Consider the following 6544-nt stretch of genomic DNA (forward strand, 5'->3'; position numbering starts at 1 on the left):
TCGGCTGAAAATGCGTTTTTTCTCACGTGTAGACTTTAATGAAAATTATCAGAACTCGAAAAATACATTTTATTTGGGCCTAAAACTGGTTGACAAACAAGACTTTAGCAGCACATACTAGTTTATCATTGTATTTAAACTGTCTGACACTGTCACATGGAGTAATGGCTGAAGCGTTTAACCGATTCGCCTTTTCGACGTTTAAATCGACTGAAAATGCGTTTTTTCCCACGTGTAGACTTTGATGAAAATTATCAGAACTCGAAAAATACATTTTATATGGGCCTAAAACTGGTTGACAAACAAGACTTTAGCAGCACATACTAGTTTATCATTGTATTTAAACTGTCTTTGAGAAAGACTTAAGAAGCACATAATAGTTCCTCATATTCATTAAAGTTATATGGTGTACTGCAGCATTCTAAATCATGCGCCTACAAAGAGACAATGGTTCGGTGTTTCTCTAATTCAGCTAGACAGCAAACGGTCCAAAGTTCGGAAAATGATCATAACTCGAAAAATACATTTTATATGGACCTAAAACTGGTTGGCAAACAACACATTAGCAGCACATACTAGTTTATCATTGTATTTACACTTTCTGACACTGTCACATAGAGTAATGACTGAAGCGTTCAACCGATTCGCCTTTTCGACGTTTAAATCGGCTGAAAATGCGTTTTTTCTCACGTGTAGACTTTGATGAAAATTATCAGAACTCGAAAAATACATTTTATTTGGGCCTAAAACTGGTTGACAAACAAGACTTTAGCAGCACATACTAGTTTATCATTGTATTTAAACTGTCTTTAGGAAAGACTTAAGAAGCACATAATTGTTCCTCATATTAATTAAAGTTATATGGTGTACTGCAGCATTCAAAATCATGCACCTACAAAGAGACAATTGTTCGGTGTTTCTCTAATTCAGCTAGACAGCAAATCGTCCAAAGTTCTGAACATGATCATAACTCGAAAAATACATTTTAAATGGGCCTAAAACTGTTTGAAAAACAACACTTTAGCAGCACATACTAGTTTATCATTGTATTTAAACTGTCTGACACTGTCACATAGTAATGGCTGAAGCGTTTAACCGTTCCGCCAAATCGACGTTTAAATCGGGTGAAAATGCGTTTTTTCCCACATGTGTAGACTTTGATGAAAATGATCATAACTCGAGAAATACATTTTATATGGGCCTAAAACTGGTTGACAAACAACACTTTAGCAGCACATACTAGTTTATCATTGTATTTAAACCGTCTTTGAGAAAGACTTAAGCACATAATTGTTCCTCATATTAATTAAAATTATATGGTGTACTGCAGCATTCTGAATCATTCACCTATAAAGAGACATTGGTTCGGTGTTTCTCTAATTCAGCAAGGCAGCAAACCGTCCAAAATTCTGAAAATACTCATAACTCGAAAAATACATTTTATATGAGCCTAAAACTCGTTGACAGACAACACTTTAGCAGCACATACTAGTTCATCATAGTATTTAAACTGTCTGACACTGTCGCACAGAGTAATGACTGTAGCGTTTAACCCATCCGCCTTTTCGGCGTTTAAATCGGCTGAAAATGCGTTTTTTCCCACATGTGCAGACGTTGATAAAAATAATCATTACTCGAAAAATAAATGTTAGAAGGACCTACAACTGTTTGACAAACAACACTTTAGCAGCACATACTAGTTCATCATAGTATTTAAACTGCCTGACACTGTCACACAGAGTAATGACTGTAGCGTTTAACCGATCCGCCTTTTCGACGTTTAAATGGGCTGAAAATGCGTTTTTTTACTCGACAAATACATGTTTGACCTTTTGTCTGATCCTGCCACACAGAGTAATTCGTGGAGATTTTATTTTTTATTTATTTATTTTCAACCCATCCTGTCAGCATGCTGGGCATACAACAAAGAGTATTTGCATGCCATTGCATCTAGGACAGAGTTAGTCCGCAAGTGTAGCTCAAGTTCTCCACCTGCAATGCAACACTTTATTAATTCTTAAATCATCAAGAACTGCTGCAATAATTCTGTCCAGTGGATGACCTGTAGGATGACAAGAGCACAGTTTTTGGTCAAAGAGAACCACCACCAACCCCCCTCTTTGGAAAAACTATTTATCATGTTTGGGTCTATAAACAACTGATCACTACCCCAAGAGGGAGAGAATCATGGCCGGTGAGACAATTAAACATAGAACCTGAAAACATTTACACAAAAAAATTAACATTGGACGACAACATGTAATGAAAAACAGTTGATTAGGTCCAGGAAAACTGGAATGACAAATGGTCACCTGGCCTCTTCCTGTCATAGTTATGGCAGTAAATGAGGGAGAAAAGGAGAGTAATGCAACCAGAAGGCTGCTGGGGTGCATTCAAAGAAGGTGTGGTGGTGTGTGCATGTGTGTGTGTGTGTGTGATAGGACCGCCTGTCTGTCCATCCCGGAAAACCCCAGTGCTAAATGTGTACTGTTGCCTATTGCAGTCAAAATTGCGGGGTTGGGGATGCAAGTCCTTCAGGCAAGTCGACCCTGAATCACTCACACCCCTCCTGCCCCGCAGACCCTGGTCTGGTGGAGTGTTGCTTGGAGTAGGATTCGTGTGCGAGTGTATGCATTCTAAGCCAATATGAGTCGGATTAACATTTCGTAACGGACGAGAAGCACGCTGGGGCAGGAGCGTGACAGGCAAGATGGCAGCTGCCCGCTGCATCCCCACCTATATAGCTTGCACCCCACCCATCCCGCAAGCCCTAGGCCTATTGTGTGGTGTATTTGTGAATATAAGTTTTGGCACTGGGAGAGATAGGCGAATCGCGACCAGATCGATGCAGGGGCGCGGCGCCCAAACACACAACCACGCCCCACACCAACACAGTGTGGGGCGCACATACAAGCTTTTAACCTAACCGCCTTTTCAGCATTTTAAATCGTCTGACAATACGTTATCTTCTATCTTCTCTCTTCTATCCTCCTTTCCCTCATGAAAATGAGGGAGTGGATGAAGGTAGAGTGTACAGCTCGATCCGGCGTAGTAAGTTGAGTAAGTAAAGGACGTTTATGAAAATGAAAGATGAAGTTGGTTAAAACCCATCCCCCCATCCCCAATTGGTTAAAACCAATTAGGATTTTTATTGGAAGAAAACAAAGAAAATAAAAGGAGTTTATTCCAAAAAATGGGTGGAGCTATGCCCCATAAATTCAGATGTGCCGAGGAGCTAACTTCATTCTGAACCTACAGAAGACCCTGACACAAAGTAGGAACACAAGACACCTCTAAATACTTACCTATTAAACGTAACCTTTTATTTTTTTTTTATAATTTACCATACCAACCTTGACATGGCATAATTGCATGAAGCATTAGTAAATTGGTCATTCAAAATTAATGTTTAGCAAAACTCTTAACATAAATCATTCTAAATTAATGCTTAGCAAAACTCTTTGCCTACCCACAATCGAGCATAACCCAAATTGAACTCCAATTGGCTATGGGACACACTCCGAGGCTTGATCAACCACGGGAGGGCCTTCCTCAGGCGAGGGTGTCTAGTGATAATGGTCAAACACCTCATGGTCCTGGGGTCCACTACTGATGATGTGTCCCAAAAATTCAGACCCAATCCTGATACAGAAATACAGTTTCAAAACTGATTTAAAAGCCAGATTAAAAAAATCAGTTCCAATACAAACACAGAAATACAGTTAAAAACCAACTTAAAAGCCATACTAAAAAATTTAGATGCAACCAAAACACGGTTGTTCTGCCTCCCGGTGCGCCCCCCGCGCAGTCAGTATTGCAACATCATAGCATTTGGATGATAGTATAATAATATAATAGTAAAATCAGAACAGGCATAAACAGATCAAGGCACACTCAGCCAATCTGATCATGTCCCAGACCCGGATTAACATCTCTTCCATCAGCCTCTTCACTGCCCTTGAGAAAGCACAATTTGTGAGATAATTCATGTTATTGTTGTATGTATACAATGTGGGAGCTATGACAACGTATTAACACGTTATCTACATCTGCATAGAGATTGATCGTTTATCTGCATATTTCTCTACTGTTCCACAGTTTTACACCGCTTTCATTAACGATACCAAAAGTGCGCTCCTGTCTCTGGGTACTTATTGCAAGAGTGTTTAGCTCGCTGTATAGCCAAGTACAGCTACATGTGGTGAGGGCTTAAGAGTAAAAAGATTGGCCTCACCTCAAGGCATTGCTGAGAGCAATGATGTCAGAACACCCAGGGCCCACGGAACCCTCAGACCCCTCGAAAGGCTGAGGCTCCACAGAACTCGTGGGCCCAAACAGACAGCCAGGCTTGGAGGAACGGGCAAAAGGCCTGGACCGCAGTGGCAGTACAACTTTGAGTGCGCAAAGCGGGCTTGGCAACGCATCCAGCAGGTCCTTCAAGTCGGCCAACAAGGCCATTAAGTCGGGCCAATAAGACCCTTAAATTAGCCAGCAGGTCTATCAAGTCCAGAAGGTGAAACGTCAGTGCAATCACAGTGGCATGCGCTAGAGCCGCAGTTGCACGTATGTAGGCTGTGAGAGAAAAATGCACATGATCAACTATTTGAATGAGGTTTTACATGTTTTATACAGGACAATAGCCTTTTGTATGTTACTTAGTTATAAAACTCATTGTCTATGGGTTTTTAGGAGTCACTCAGAGTTAATATAAAGAGACAAAAAAATTGTCTGTGTGTGTCTGTGTGTAAAAACTGTCTAAAACATTTCAGTTGTAGTATTGGAAAAACCAGACCACATTCCATCCTTCACTTAACCTTGTGTGGAGATAAGGATAAGGACAAGAGGGACTTAAAAGAGCGTTGTGTGTTTGTTTTATGGTACAGTAGGATTGTGTCTGTGACCGAAGTTTGACTGTTAAATCACTGTTTGGGGGAACACCCAGGGATATGACTGAGGATCAGAGTTGTAAATGACACCTGACACACAACCTCTCTTTGGTATAAAGCCCTCTTCGTCAGTAATAGGGGTAGACTGATCAGAACACTGCTTTGAAGCATGACGGTATCTTTCTCTTTATTTTGCAGAATAAATATCTTTAATACTCTCAGTTTTGTTTTCCTGTAGCGGGCAGATTAACCTCACCGACCACCTAGGATAATTTATCCAACAATCTGGCGACGATGATGAGACTCTCTTCATGTCCAGGTTGTGTGCCCAGCGGCAGTCAGAGACCGGCCGTAAGATATCCAACAAGGAGTCGTCTGGACAGGTCCAGCAAAGGCAACACAAGATTCCCGAAAAGTGAAGGTGACGACTCACTGAGATATTGTTCCGATCAGGGAAGATCTGAGTAAGCTTAAAGATTGAATCAATCTAGAGCAGGGGTCGGGAACCTATGGCTCGCGAGCCAATTACGGCTCTTTTGATGACGGTATATGGCTCGCATACAATTTTGAGCTAAAATTTTTCATCACAATTAACAAGTAATAAATTATTATTCTGTGTCATTTTAAAGTAAAACAGGTAAGAGAAATTACAACTTGAAAATAAAATTCAAAATATAAATGTGGCGGACAAAGTAGTCAAGCACCGGCTGCGGACAACATAAAGACTCCGGGGCGCCATTTACTCGGCGCCCTGCCCCTACCGGGTCTCTGCTCAGGCGCAACTTGTGGAAGTCTCTGCCCACAGGTAAGGGCTTAGGGAAGGAGATGGCTGTGGTGCGCCGACATGGCGAAAGTTTTACTGTTCATTTCAACTTGCGGCACGCAGGCCACAATTATATGTATCACTGAGGATCATTATAATAATTGTGGATAATAATGATCCTCTTGGGAGCAGGAGGAATGGCGTTCCACTGCTGGACTGCTTACGAGCCCATGCGCCGATCCCCTCTGTAAGACAGACAAACATTAAGAAAACTCCCTGCCTCGAGTCGGACCAATCAGCTGAACAAAAGTGGACAGAAGTCGAAAAAACTTCAATATGTATGTGACAAATAATCTCTTGAACTTGAACTTGAACTTGAAACTGAAGACCAGCTGATTCTTAAAACTTGGAACGAGCGTCCCGTCACACAGCACACAATGCAGCGTGTGAGTAATGCCGTATTGACCATGTTTGGCTTTACAAATGCATGTGAGCAGTCTTTCTCGCATCTGAGAAACATTAAGACCATCCTACGCTTAAGTTTAACTGATGGAAGCCTCAACGCCTGCATTAAGCTTAACCTCACAACGTATGATCCAGACTAGAAGGCCATCAGCAAAACGAAGGAGCACCAGAAGTTGCATTAATGGTAAAAAGTATTTCATTTATTATTGGTTAGCTACAGTATAAGAACAATATTATGAAGAAGAATAAAGAGAAATGTATTATATAGAGGGCTTTTTTAAGTACTCAGAGATGTGTTGTACATTAAAAATGTATGCCTTACTTATGAAGTAGCCAATTTTGCATTGATCAAGAGAATCGTGGTTTTTGTCTGTTTATTTGCTTTATGTTATCCAATAATAAAATCGACATTATTAAATACATGATTATT

The sequence above is a fragment of the Zeus faber genome, assembly GCF_960531495.2.
Source record: "Zeus faber genome assembly, contig: SCAFFOLD_26, whole genome shotgun sequence".
NCBI classification, from domain to species: Eukaryota; Metazoa; Chordata; class Actinopteri; order Zeiformes; family Zeidae; genus Zeus; species Zeus faber.